Source organism: Canis lupus, chromosome 1 (genome assembly GCF_048164855.1).
Source record: "Canis lupus baileyi chromosome 1, mCanLup2.hap1, whole genome shotgun sequence".
Classification (NCBI taxonomy): domain Eukaryota; kingdom Metazoa; phylum Chordata; class Mammalia; order Carnivora; family Canidae; genus Canis; species Canis lupus.
Genome location: NC_132838.1, coordinates 36,550,676 through 36,563,778, shown reverse-complemented (window position 1 = coordinate 36,563,778; position 13,103 = coordinate 36,550,676). Strand labels below are relative to the sequence as shown.

At 38.9% G+C, this 13,103-nt stretch overlaps 1 long non-coding RNA gene across 2 annotated transcripts in view; it reads right to left on the bottom strand.

Annotated features, from left to right (window-relative positions):
• Positions 1-13,103, bottom strand: part of LOC140633723 (uncharacterized) — a 40,829-nt gene that overhangs the window by 17,424 nt on the left and 10,302 nt on the right. The window contains exons 3-4 of one of the 2 annotated variants that reach the window (XR_012031313.1): positions 11,925-11,980; positions 3,433-3,559 (exon numbers count right to left, since the gene is read on the bottom strand). This is a non-coding gene — a long non-coding RNA (uncharacterized lncRNA). The remainder of the gene's footprint in view (positions 1-3,432; positions 3,560-11,924; positions 11,981-13,103) is intronic. The other variant, XR_012031312.1, reaches the window with a different exon arrangement.

Below are 13,103 nucleotides of genomic sequence, written 5' to 3'. Positions count from 1 at the left end.
ACACCGTTCTGGTCACACTCCCCACCCACTCCCTGCACCCCCCTTGCCGCCAGCAATTCTTCTCTGGGTTTGTTCTAAATTATTAGTGTCTCCCTTAAACTGAATCAATAAAAAGTTTGGTTGCATGTAGCAAAAACAGAAACAAAAACAAAACAAAACAAAAAACCCAGTTATCTTAGTCAAAAAGACTTTATTGGCTCATGTAATTTTAAAAAATTCCAGATTAGGGGCATCTGGGTGACTCAGTGGTTGGGTGTCTGCCTTTGGCTCAGGTCCTGGGACTGAGTCCTGCATCAGGCTCCTCGCAGGGAGCCTGCTTCTCCCTCTGCCTATGTCTCTGCCTCCCTCTGTGTGTCTCTCATGAATAAATAAAATCTTAAAAAAAAAAAAAAGCTCCAGAGTTAGTTTCATTAAAGGCATGGTTTGAAACAGGAGCTCGCAGAAGATCACCAGAATCAGAATTCACTGTCTCTCACATTTCAAGGCCCCATTTCTCCAAGAAAGAAATCTAGGGAGTCTTTTCCCTCAGAATAGCAAAAAGGTTAAAAAGTACAGCCTTACATTTTTGTAATCTGAAGTCTAGTAGGGCAGAGTGGGAATCTTTCAGCAATCCAGAAAAGTCTCCTGGTATCTTAGCAGCTCTGAATGTGTTGCATGCTTTCTTCTGAGGCAACCACTATCACCAAAAGAGTGTAATATACTACTCAGTCAGAAGTAAGAAATAAAGACAACTTTACTGGAAGTGCATGGCCTTAGATGAGGAAAAAGTTGATGTCTCAGAGGGAAACCAAACTGTATTTACTTGAAAAACTCATATTGTGTGTCCAGATATGAACTCAGTTCTCTGGGTAAGGTAAAACCAGTAAATACAGTAGGACAGTTGCCTCCTTTATTATGAACTTCAAATGTCAATATAGGAGTGAGTGAGAGAGTGTTTTTCATTCTGAAACAATACCAGGGTCTATGATTTCTCTGTGTTGGTGACCCATGCATGTTGGGAGAAAGAGAAAGCATGGTATCAATATATGACAGTGTTCTTTGGTTTCCAGACCAAAGCATATAATTAACATGAGTGGTGAGAAGAACAAGAAGAAAAAAAAGAAGGAGGTGGGGGAGACTATTCTAGTATTAGACACCCTGAGAGCAACCAGGTGTGGGGACTGACAGCAGGAGAGGTGAAAGAAAAACCATAGTAAGTGGTGACTATAACTCAAAAAACAGAGTAGAATTGCCAAGAACAAATTTCCCAATTTCAAAACTCAGTATGGAACTACAGTAATCAAGACAGTGTGTTATTAATATAAAAAACATATCAATTGATGGAACAGAATTTAGAGTCTAGAAATATTTATGGTCAAGTGATTTTTGGAAAAGAGTCAAGAAAATTCAATGTGAATTATCTTTTCCACAAATAGTCTTAGAGTAATTCGATATTCACATGCAGAAAGATGAATTTAGAGCTTCACCTCACATTGTATACACAAAAATAATTCAAAATAGATCACAGAGCAAGTTGTAAAAGGATGCTAAATTAGACTGCATCAAAATTAAAACCTTTTGTACTTCAAAAGATGCCATTCAAAAAATGAAAGGATAAGTGGTAGAGACTGTTTGTCAATCATATATCTGATAAAGGAGTAGTAGCTAGAATATATAAAGAACTCTTTCAAATCAATAATAAGACAACTGGATTTTAAAAAGAGATAAAAGTGGTGCCTGGGTGGCTTAGTTGATTAAGCATCTGGCTTCAGCTTGGGTCATGATCCCAAGGTCCTGGGATAGAGTCCTGCATTAGGCTCCCTGAGTTGTGGGGAGCTTGCTTCTCTCTCTCCCTCTGTCTGCCACTCTCCCTGCTTGTGTTCTCTGTCTCTGTGTCTCTGTTTGTCAAATAAATGAATAAAATCTTTAAAGAGAGAGAGAAAAGGCTTGATGAACATTTCACCAAAGAAGATATACCAGTAGCTAAAAAAGCACATGAAAAGATATCTAACATCATTAGTTATTAGGAAAATGCAAATTAATACCTATTAAAAGTGGCTATATTAAAAAAGTCAAACAATACCAAGTGTTAGCAATGATGTGAGCAAACTGGAAACTATATTTTGCTGGTGGGAATTCAAAATGGCATGATCACTTTAGAGAATTTGACAGACTCTTAAAATGTTAAACATAAATTTCCCATGTCGTACAGCAATTTCACTTCTAGGTATCTACCCAAGAGAAATGAAAACATATGTCCTGCAAAGACTTGCACATAAATATTCACAGTACCACCATCCATAATAAACAAAAAGTGGAAACCATTCAAACTTCCATCAAGCAGTGAAGGGATAAATAAAATGTGGTATATCCACACAATGGAAGCCTATTATGCAATAAAAAGGAACAAATTGCAAATACTTGCTGCAACATCGATGAGCCTCAAAACCATTATGCTAAGTAACAAAAAGATCATATGATTCTATTTCTATGAAATGTCCAGATAGGCAAATCTATAGATTCAGAAAATAGATTAGTGGGTATTAGAACTGGAGGTCAGAATGGAAATTGTCTGCAAATGGGCACAAGGGATCGATTTGAACTGATGGAAATGTTCTAAAATTGGAATGTGATGATAGCTATACAGCTCCATATATTAACAATCATTGAATTGTACACTTAAAATAGGTGGATTTTATATGTAAATTATCTCTCAGTAGGTTAAATAAACAAATAAAACAATACTCAAAGCAACCCAGAAACAAATTTTATAGTAAAGAGAATATAATTATATTATATGTGGTGAAACTATGAATGATGTTTATATTTTTATGCATTTTCCAGTTTTTAAATCAGGAGAAAATTTGAAAAATTGTACTCTGAAAGGAATCAAACAACATCACTATATGATGGAGCAGCAGAGAGTTATGTAAAGTCACCTTGACAAAAAGACAAAAGCGCTCTCGGGCCTGCAAGATCTGGCAGTAGCCTGATTACAGTTAATAACACACCTAAAGAAAGATGAATCAATCAGCAGAGAACATCGATCAATAAAGAAAGCAAAGAAAAAGGACAGTCACAGAGGCAAGTGTTGCAGGGCCTAACCAATACCATGCAGTGAGGCTGAAGGCTAGTCCCAGAGTGGGTGTGCCCACGCCATGATAGAGATGGATGCTGTACATCTCACAGGACTTCAGAGCACTAGACAATTTAAGTTACAGTCTAATGGATTTGTCTTGTTTTAACTGCATGCTCACAATATAACATTTTTATAAATTTTTTCCCACTACTCTTGTGTACAGAGAAAGCCCATTCATATTGATAGATTATGAATTCACACACATTTGGGTTATTTGGGTTATATGCTTTGGACTGCTAAGGTCTACTTCAGTGTGAGTCAGCTTGTCCAAGTAGAATCAACTTTAGAGTGGCAGCAAGAGGAAAATGATGTACCTGGAAAGCTGAGGAAGACTCTGGACTGTGGCAAATTCTTCAGGATAAATGCCACCTCTTGGAAGCCAGCCAGTCAACTGACCTTGCTCAGTGACATCTCAACCTTGACAAGAGCTTCTCATTCAGCCTTCAATATCAAGAAATGCAAGACACAAGATATATTTAAATTATTGTATGTTCAGCATATTTTTTTAAGAAACCACTTATAGGAAGAATATAAATTATTTAAATCTTGTACTTACTGACTCCAGATCCATCCAGCCATAGCAACTATAATTCCAGCACTAGCTGTTTCAATTCCACCTTACTCATAAAACCGGTCCTGGTTAAATAGAGAGCTTCCTTCCAACAACTTTTGCTGGTGGTGGTGCTCCACCATCAAGAATTTGTGGCTGTGTCAAAGCCTCTGGGGGACCATGTGTCTGTCTCTGGGGACAATGGAGCTTATTTGTTTGAGCACTGAGCAATAGTATCCCACAACATATAGGTACTTTTCATGACTGAACTGTGTCCTGGTTCATAACTTCTACTCTCATTCCTATATGGAACTTTGGGCCAAGCACCTCTATCTCAGTCCTGCCTGTCCTCAACCTCCTTTCACACTATCCCATGCTAATTGGACCCTGATAGTGTCCCTGCCTTGACATGGATGGACATTTTGATTTTGGCACTCTCTCAATGCTCTAAAGCATCTTTTCTTAGGAGAGTGGTTCTCAACTTTATTGCTATAATACTACTTATTCAATTCTGATATTAATCACTTACAGTTAGCATCAGACTCCACAGGGAAGTCCCCAATAAGACTGCCCTCACTTCAGACCAGCTGCACGTTCAGAGTCCCCAGGTCATCTGCACTTCTGCTCAACTAGTTGCAAATTTTGGACGTTGTACCCCCTTTCAGGTTTGATAATTTTCTAGAATGACTTACAGAACTCAGGAAAGTACTATACATATGACTGTCAGTTTTATTGCAAAGGATACAAATCTTTAATGAAGAGTCACATAGAGTAAGACCTGGGAGGTCCCACATACACAGTTTCCATGTCTTCTCCCCATGGGATCAGGACCCATCATCCTCCTAGCACATCAATGTGTTCACCAAGCCGCGGTGTCCAGAGTTTTCATTGAAGTTTCATTATGTAAGCATAAATGATTGAATCATTGGTTACATGACTGAACTCAATCTCTAGCCTTTCTTCCCTCCTTGGAAGTTGAAAGTTTGTGCTTTTGCACTACTAGGTATCCACTCCAAAGACACAAATGTAGTGATCCGAAAGAGCACTTGCACCCCAATGTTCCTAGCAGCAGTGGAGAAAGGGAAACCCTCCTGCACTGTTGGTGGGAATGTGAACTGGTGCAGCCACTCTGGAAAACTGTGTGGAAGTTCCTCAAAGAGTTAATAATAGAGCTACCCTACGACCCAGCAATTGCACTGCTGGGGATTTGCCCCAAAGATACAGATGCAGTGAAATGGCAGAACACCTGCACCCCAATGTTTACCCAATGTTTATAGCAGCAATGTCCACAATAGCCAAACTGTGGAAGGAGCCTTGGTGTCCATCGACAGATGAATGGATAAAGAAGTTGTGGTATATGTATACAATGGAGTATTAGCCATTAGAAAGAACAAATACCCACCATTTGCTTCAATGTGGATGGAACTGGAGGGTGTTACGCTGAGTGAAATAAGTCAATTGGAGAAGGACAAACATTATATGGTCTCACTCATTTGGGGAATATAAAGAATAGTGAAAGGGAATAAAAGGGAAAGGAGAGAAAATGAGTGGGAAATATCAGAGAGGGTGACGGAACATGAGAGACTCCTAACTCTGGGAAACAAACAAGGGGTAGTGGAAGGGGAGGTGGGCAGGGGGCTGGGGTGACTGGGTGACGGGCACTGAGGGGGCACTTGACGGGATGAGCACTGGGTGTCATACTCTATGTTGGCAAATCAAACTCCAACAAAAAAATATACAAAAAAAAAAAAAAGACTAATGAATCATTGAGCTCTATCTCTGAAACTAATAATACACTATATATTAATTGAATTTAAATAAAAATGTGTTTTTAAAAAAGATAACAGCTTCCTCTTTTATGAGAGAGATTGATTCATCAGTTAAGGATAATAATGACAGAACTTTCAATGTCTGAAATACAGATTGGTCTAAAGTGGCTGTTATTAGGGTTCTCCAGAGAAACAGAACCAATTATGGAGAGAGAATGAGAGCAGAAGAGGAAGAGGGGAAGTAGCAGGAGGGAGGAAGTTTAGAAGGAAATGGCTCACTTTAGTATGGAGGTTGACAAATCTCAAGATCTGCAGCTGGCAAGCTAGAGAAACAATAGTGTAAAGTCCAAAAGACAGCAGACTCCAGACTCAAAGAGTTGATTTGGGGCTGGCTGGCTGGCTTAGGAGGTAGAATGTAGGACTCTTGATCTCAGGATCATGAGTTCAAGCCCCACACTGGGTGTAGAGTCTACTTAACATTAAAAAAAATTTTTTTAAGTTGATTTTTTCAATTCAAGTCTAAGGTTAGGGCAGATGTGGGGGTGAGGGAATAGAAAGTGACTGCAAATGAATATAGGATTTCTTTTTGGAGTTATGAAAATGTTCTGGAATTAGTGATGATGGTTGCACAACTTTGTGAACATACTAAAAACCACTGAACTGTAGTTTATTTTTATTTTTTTAAACATTTATTTATTTATTTATGAGAGAGAGAGAGAGAGAGAGAGAGAGAGAGGCAGAGACACAGGAGGAGGGAGAAGCAGGCTCCATGCCGGGAGCCCCACGTGGGACTCGATCCCGGGACTCCAGGATCATGCCCTGGGCCAAAGGCAGGCGCTAAACCGCTGAGCCACCCAGGGATACCCTAAATTGTAGTTTATGAACAAGCAAGTTGGATGATATATGAATTATATCTCAATAATACTGCTGTTAAAAAATAATAGGTAGAAGAGCATGACAGCCATTTAAAAAATAAAATGATGGAGATTGAGAAACAAACAAAAACAAAAACAAAAAAGAAAGTTTGTGCTAATATCATTTATGGCTCAAGACGGAGTTTTCTAATCTAATGGTTGGTCTTTCAGGCAGGACCAGCCCTCAGTCTGAGTCATCTACTTAGCATAAACTCAGGTATGGTCCTAGGGCCCACTACCAAAAACAAAGACACTCCTAACACTGGGGAATTCCAAGAATTTGGAGTTTCCCTCCTCCTCAAGAACCAGGGACAAATGCCAATCAAATTATTTATTATATAACACTTGCATAATGCAATCACTCAGGAAATTCTTTATTCATTCCCGGGGCTCCTAGGTGGCTCAGTCAGTTAAAGGTCCAGCTCCTGATTTGCTCAGGTCATGATCTCAGTGTCATGAGGTACCGCCATGCGAAGGGCTTCACTTCCTGAGAGTCCCCTTGAGATTCTTCCTCTCCCTCTTCTCCCTCCCCGCACCCCTGCTCACATGTGTACCATGGGTGCATACGTGCTCTCTATCTCTCAAATAAATAAATAAATAAATAAATAAAGTCTTAAAAATAAAAAAGTTCATGCCTGGATCCCACCAAGAACTAACTGGTCTGCAGTGCAACCTGGATATAAGAATTTTTAAAATTTCCTCCAGGTAATTCTAACATATAAAAGCTATGCTTCTGGCCTTGTTTTATCCTCTTAGTTTGAACTTCTAGGATATGTATGTCCCTCCGAATTAGACTGGAACTGCTGGTCTGGTTAATGGAGCTGCCAACAAGCTACTTGGCCGGAGCCTGATGTCTTATGATCTATCTTAGGTTTAGGATCACTGTGGTATACAACTCAGAGTGGACCCATTCACAGGATAGTCTATGTGAATAATGTCCTAGATGTATGCAATGTACATACTGCACTATACAGGGTAGACATGTCTTAATCTAGTCACCACACACTAAATTAGCATCAAGCAAATTTACTCAACAACCACCTTAGCGGATTTATAGATATTTCTGACATATTTAACTTTAACAGAAATATTTTCACATCTTCATCAGCTTTAAATTTTTATTTCAAACTTTTAAAAAAGATTTTATTTATTTATTCACGAGAGACAGAGACAGAGAGAGATAGAGAAAAAGAGAGAGGCAGAGACACAGGCAGAGGGAGAAGCAGGCTCCATGCAGGGGTCTGATGTGGGTCTCGATTCCAGGACTCCAGGATCACGCCCTGGGCTGAAGGCAGGCACTAAACTGCAGAGCCACCCAGGAATCTCTCTTTATTTCAAATTTAAAACCATCTAAAAGGAATCAGAATTTACCTAAAATGATCCTGTATTCTAAGAAAAAAAGTATGATGGATTCTCACAGAACATGCTGAAATTTTGAGAAATTGAATTTTTTTTAATTTACAAAATTCCCATAAATGTAATAGATCAGAATATTCTATAAATCAGCTTTTGGAAAACTGGCCTTCAACAAATTGGAATTCTGCAAGTGATATTCTTGGCTTCTGCTTATGATTAGCTTCCATTATGTAAAAAAAATTTGCTTATGTGAGAAATTTTAAACTGGTATTTCCCATCAAGATTTCCTTGTATAGCATGTGATTAAGAGACTGCATTTTGAAAGTGTTTAAAATAAAAAAGGCAGGAGTAGAGAGAAGAAAACTATGAACCACTTCTGACCAGCCAAGGTTTTTCCCAAGAACCTGGGAGAAATTCCAACAATGAACCAAGAAATTTGTATAGCAAATTGAATTCTATCCAGCAAATAGATAAAAAAAGGAGTAGGACTTTTGACTATGTTGGTGTAAGAGGTTGTATTTGACATGAAGGCCCTGATAGTACATTTCCTGAATAAAAATAGTGATTGCCTTTATGCATATTATATTTCTAAAGTCAGGTTAAGTTATAATGTGGGCAATTTTTTGTCCATCCACTTAAGGTTAGAATTTTTCAGAAAATTCTTTCCATCTTAGAGTGGAATAGGAAATAAATTTTAGCAAACTTCATTTTCTGCCATCATGAAGGGAAGGAGACTCAAATTTGTGATAATGATTGCATTTTAAGTTATCTAGGAAAAGCGCTAGTGAGACAAGAATTGCCTTCTAAAAATAAACCAGAAGCAACCAAATAGAAACTTCTCGAGCACCCGCTTTGAAAGTGTTCACTCTGAATTCTAAACCTCTAGTTTTCAGGTTCTTTGTAAGGTTGTTGTTGAGCTAACCAACCCTGTGGACGGACACTGTAGGACTCAATGAGAATCCTAATAAATATGTAGCTATGGTTGGAAAAATAAGTAAAATTTCCCAACTCATGCCACAAACCACAATTATCTCATACTATTAGAGTATCTGGAAACAGAGTCAAAGTTAAATGTTCCAAGCAATTGGTTTTTTTCAAAGACTCATTCAAATGGGCTAAAGGTGCATATTAGTTTGGCTTTTAAACCTCCTGCTCCTTTTTAAGAGGATAAATAATTACAGTGATTTATCTTTGAAATGTGCAGCTCGGAGTTGGATGTGGAGAAGTCACATAATGGTGTCAGTGCTTCAGCCTCAAGTAAATAAAATGGTGAAATATATTTAGCACACGATAATACAAAGCACTGAGAAACAGAGATAAAAGAAGAAACTGTCTTTGCATGATTAAAGAACTTTACAAAATACTGAGATTTTACAAAAAAGAAATAATTGTAGAAAATAGAAACAGTGGGGGAAAAATAACAGAAAGTCTTCCAAGCTCCAAATTTCCACCCTAATTCTATCCCCCAAAAGGCAGGTCAGTTTCTCAGGCCTTTTGCCTGGATTTCTTCTTTCCAACTTCTCAGGCTCTGTCCATATGGTAATAGTGCTTAATTCTAGATGCAATGCAGCACTTGCTTAGATCTCTAAAGCCTTTCAAGGCTAATGTGAATATTCAAGCTAGTGGTGGCTTCCATTACCTTTCCAGATGCCAGTGAGAGGCACTTTGGCAGGACTGTGGTGCCATAAAGGAGATTTTACCCTCCAAGAAAGGCTGTTTGCCAGTTTTCTCTTTCTCTTAACAGAGACTAGGTTTGCACACAAATATTAATTTGTTTCACAGGATTCGAAAGGTCCAATCTATCAAACAAATGACTTTTTCACTGACTTTGCCAGCGAATGCAAACAAAAAGCAGCCCAATAGTTTATGTGCTGGAAATAGTCTTGGATGTGTTGATGCGCAGAATCTTGGCCTGCCCCAACTCTTGCCTGAACCTCTCCCCAAGCCCCATTCCTGCCACCTGAAACTGCTCTTGTGTTGGTCATCACTGTGGCCTCCTAGTTTCTAGATCCAAGTGACCATATATCAATTCATGTCTTATATTCCAGATCACAGAAAGTTGATGCTGTTTACCAGTTGATCAATAGAAGACATTGATAATGTTTTGCTTTTTCTTCAGCATCTCTGACTACTCCCTCATAGTCTTCATGAGGAAGGTCTCTTTCTCTATGGATTACTTAAATATGAGCTTTCTGCAGAAATCCATCAGGGACTCTCTTCTTACTCATCTCCTTACTCTTGTGTAATTTTATTTATTCCTTTGCTTTCATTGTCACCTTTAGGTTGATGACTCCCATCTGGTATATCTAGCCTCTCTCCTGAACTTTTTTCTTTTTTAAAGATTTATTGATTTATTTGAGAGAGAGAAAGAGTGCATACTTGCATGGGGGTAAGGAGTGAAGGGGTCAGAGGGGGAAGGAGAAGAGGAGGGAAAGAATTCCAAGCAGACTCCAAGTTAAGTGTGGAGCCCAGTGTGGGGCTGGATCTCATGACCTATGAGATCATGACTTGAGCCATAACCAAGAATCAGATTCTCAACCAACTGAGCCACCCATTTCCCTCCTCAGTTTTAATCTCATATAACTGAGAGTCCTTGGGGAGGCAGAGTATGGAGGGATCCAGAAAGGAGGAACACATAAATGAGACCAGAGCCTTCAGTTTCAGAAACTCTGTTGCTCCTTTAGTGTCCTAAAGAAACTTAAAAAGAAAAAAAAAAATTATGTAGAGGCTGCTATCTGCTTTTCCTGGCATCTTAATGTTGGTATCATTGGCTATAATTTCACTTAGAACCAAAAAAAATCAAGCATCTGACCATGTTTTTTCTATATTAATATTCAGGTAGACAGGTTGGAAATTTGACAATTCTCTTAAACTCTATTTCAGTATTTCAGGGCAAGACAGAGAGGACACATGATGAAAAGAAAGAGCTAAAATGTCAGTATAGAGCAATGGTCAGGGACTTCTTTCTTGTATTTCTTATACTAATATGATATTTATACTGATTTGTGCTACTATCAGGTAGGACTAGTGGAGTTCCTAGGTAACAGTCTATTTCAGTCTTCATGGGCATTTAAAGTTCGGTAGTCCTGAGTTGGGATGGTGGTTTTGCTTTACTAAGATAAGACCTCAGGAAAAAGCTCTTTTTAGCTTTCTTTTCTTCCAACCCCAGTATGTGGCCTCTTTCCTGTGATCCAGTATGACCACTCATCTTATCCATGTACACAGGAGCAGACAAAGGGGATGTCACACAGTCCTTTAAGGATGTCTTCTTGGAAGTTTTCCAGTAGCACTTCTACCTATGTCACTGGCTTTTACACACATTGCTGCTTGCTGGTAAGAGAAAAGCTGTACAATGTGGTCTTTACTCCAGGCAGCTCTGTGTCCCTGTCCAACATTGTGCTTCAATTACTTTGGATGAATCGGAGAATAGATAGGGGAAGGTGGGTAACCAGAAGTCTCAACCATATTCTGTTCAAACAATGAATAAAACCAGGAGAAAATATCTAGATTTATTTGATGACAACAGGTGATGGAAATTCTACTTCTTTATGAAGATTTTGTAGAGAAAAAAAGATATCTGTATGGAAAAAAAATCAATGAACTTGCAGAGTTCTTTTCAGGGGTACTCATGCTCACTCAGCTCAGGTGCATCACAGGATAGATGGGCTTTGGGGCCCACAGGCCATTTTCCTGAGAGGTGGTAGGCAGGGAGCCATTATCCCAGAAGCTTGGAAAGCCATAGAGCCATATGTTGCCAAGTCCTGGAGGGTGGACTTGTCTGAGCGGCTGCCAGCTTGGGAGTGTTCCCCACAGAAGTGCCTCTGTTGTTTTGTGCAGTTCATCTCTCAGCATTGAAATGATGACTCCCACCACTTCTCTTGAATTTACTGACTCCTATGTGGGAATTTTTCTCCCTGCTAGTTAACTTAAATATTCCTTTGTTCAGAATCTTTCCTCTTCCTGTGTTCTTGTCCCTTCAACACGACCACAACCACAAGAATGTGATCTTTGCATACAACATTCACCCACTCCAGAAAAACAGCTTCAATAGACCATTCCTAGTACTTAAGGAGATTTTTGCTTATTTCGTCTTCCTTCTTTGTCTAGCAAAGCTACCTTCATTGAGTGGTATACCTTTCATGGCTTTTGTAGCATTTCCAAGTTGTGGTGAGCATTAGATTATAGGGGTTAAAAAAAGAAGGAAACAACAAACTTACCTTTCCATGAACTCAAAGGCTGCAGAGTAACCCATCATATTTGAAATACTGATGTTCTGAGACATAAAATAATGTTGGATAAATATTTCACAGTACAAATAATGTAATTTCCTAATTGTGCTTTAGAAATGCTTTGCTCTTACTCTAAGAGACTCATGTCTGCTTTTCTAATCTAGGTATCAATCTATACATGGGCAATGTAGTAGGACATTGTGAAGGGATGGCCTGAATGCTGCCTGTATACCCCCAGAGAACTGAGGTAGTGATAACTCCTGGATCCTACCAGGGTAATGTTTATCTTACCCTCCAGCACACCTAAGTGCCAAGACTTGCACTGGCAATGTCTCAATAAAGTAACATAGAATGTAAAAACAGAAAGAGGAGAGATCTTTCTCCATCCCCATGTAAACTGATGGAGGCATTGTGAAAAAAGCAAAGCTTTAGAGACAGATACACCAGCCTGGACTCAGATTCCAGATCTTCACTTGGTTATACTTAGAGCAAGTTACTTAACTCCTTTTTTTTTTTTTTTAATTTATTTATGATAGTTACAGAGAGAGAGAGAGAGAGGCAGAGACACAGGCAGAGGGAGAAGCAGGCTCCATGCACCGGGAGCCCGATGTGGGATTCGATCCCGGGTCTCCAGGATCGCGCCCTGGGCCAAAGGCAGGCGCCAAACCGCTGCGCCACCCAGGGATCCCACTTAACTCCTTTTATAAGAAGGCAATAAGCAATAAATGTCAGCATGGGTTCATTTACTACATCTTAGGTCAAACTAATATAATTGTATTTTTTAATAAGGTCACTACACTACACATAGACAGAATGCACTTTAATTTCAGCACACTATTAGAAAAAAACTCAAGATACGCTTGTGGTCACAATGAACAAATGCAAACTGGATAGTCATTAAACATAAGTTTGGAGCTGGCTGAACAACAACATACAAAAAGTATGTATTAATGTATCAATTCCACCTGAAAAAAAGTATCTCTAAGAGCAGGAAAGTCTTAGCCCCTGTTGTATTCAAGATTTTATCATTGGCTTGAATAAAAATGTATTAAAAACTTGGGTAGCTTAAAAGTTGGAGGGAAAGTGAATGCTTTGAGGAGAATCAAAGTTCAGAAATGATCTCAATAACCTAAAAGAATAGCTGAAATAAAGGCTATTAACAGCTGT